The following is a 1,607-nucleotide window of genomic DNA, read 5'->3' as shown; positions in this document are numbered from 1 at the left end:
TAAAAGTAAATCCTGAAATCTAAGTGGTTAAAAACAATTCAAGTTTCTCAATCACACTGCAATTCAATGAGGGTTGGTGGGTCGTGTGTGTTAACTCTCCGATGGAACCCATTCAGAATCAGGTGCTTCCCCTAGGTCCTCAGAATCCTGAACCATCAGCCAGATGACAGTAAAAGAGCACTAGAAATGCTATTTGGGTCTTGCCTGAAAGAGGCACATATCACTTCCATTCATATTGCATTGACCAGAATTACATAGGATGCTGGGAAATGCAGTCAAGCTTGTGCCCCTGAAGAGAAGAGGACACAGATATTAGTGAGCACTGACATAATCTGCCACAGGCAAGAGCTTAAAAATTCAAGCAGATGATCCTCATGAGTATCAATCTCAGGGGTATGTAACTTTTTATGTAACTTTGTAAAAATGAACCGGCACAGGTTCATTTAATTTAGTGTGTATATCTTGGTTGTAATCTCTGTAATGGAGAAAAACCAAAATTTAAATAATGAATTTATATTGTAAAAATACTATGTAAGGAAACTTTGTAAAATTAGTAAACTTCTTCCAAAACAGGTAGTCGTTCCATAATTTACACATGCCTTTAAAACAAGAGGCAACGTGTGCTCGCTTCGGCAGCACATATACTAAAATTGGAAGGATACAGAGAAGATTAGCATGGCCCCTGTGCAAGGATGACACGTAAAACAAGAGGCAACGTGACATAATGAGGTGATTTCTTTTTTTTTCTAGATTTTATTTATTTATTTGTCAGAGAGAGAGAGAGAGAACTAGCACAAGCACGGGGAGCGGCAGGCAGAGGGAGAAGCAGGCTCCCTGCTGAGCGGGGAGCCCAACGCAGGACTTGATCCCAGGATCCTGGGATCATGACCTGAGCCGAAGGCAGACGCTTAACCAACTGAGCCACCCAGGCATCCCTGTAGTTTGATTTCTTAAAGAAGTAACACATTTGTTGTAATAATTCAAGGCCAATATGAGTCTGCATTACTATTTGAAAAGTATATTACATGAGCCAAAAGTATTGAAACTAACCCTAAAATCTTTGGTGGTTTACCTGTCAGAGGATTTTACTAATTCACCAACATTAAACAAACAAACAAACAAACAAAATGACTTAAGCTATGCTATTGGATATAGATATTCAAAAATTAATCATTTGCCATTTTATATCTCCTATGCCTAAGAATATCTTACCATTTGTTTAAATGTGTCAGTTGGCCCAGCTGTTGAAGATTAACAATAAAGTGTTTGCTTAGTATGGCCCCATGAAATGGACTGCATAACAAATCTGAATGGGCCCGGTTGGCTCAGTTGTCCAGAACATGAAATTTATGAGGTCATTATCATGGCTTCAATCACTGTTCAAATTGGAAAACCTGCTATACAACCACAAGACTAGTTGTATTGCCCTGATAAAGGAATAGGCAAATATTTCTAGGGACCACAAGAGTACTCTTGGGGAAAGAATCTGAATACTTGGAACAAATTCCATATAGTTCAAGAAAAAATAATTCACTCAAATCACACAGTCTTATTGAAAAATTAGTAAATGTTGGTTTTAACATATGAAGAATGAAAGTATTATGAAT

At 37.8% G+C, this 1,607-nt stretch overlaps 1 non-coding gene across 1 annotated transcript; it reads left to right on the top strand.

Annotated features, from left to right (window-relative positions):
• The first annotated feature begins 620 nt into the window (after positions 1-620).
• Positions 621-726, top strand: LOC115941515 (U6 spliceosomal RNA). The gene has a single exon (XR_004076259.1). It is a non-coding gene; the product is annotated as a U6 spliceosomal RNA (small nuclear RNA).
• The last annotated feature ends 881 nt before the right edge of the window (positions 727-1,607 follow it).

The sequence above is a fragment of the Leptonychotes weddellii genome, chromosome 3 (assembly GCF_054177405.1).
Source record: "Leptonychotes weddellii isolate Sample4059 chromosome 3, ASM5417740v2, whole genome shotgun sequence".
Taxonomy (NCBI): Eukaryota; Metazoa; Chordata; class Mammalia; order Carnivora; family Phocidae; genus Leptonychotes; species Leptonychotes weddellii.
The sequence above is the reverse complement of the archived record's forward strand: the minus strand, read 5'-3'. Positions and strand labels throughout refer to the sequence as shown.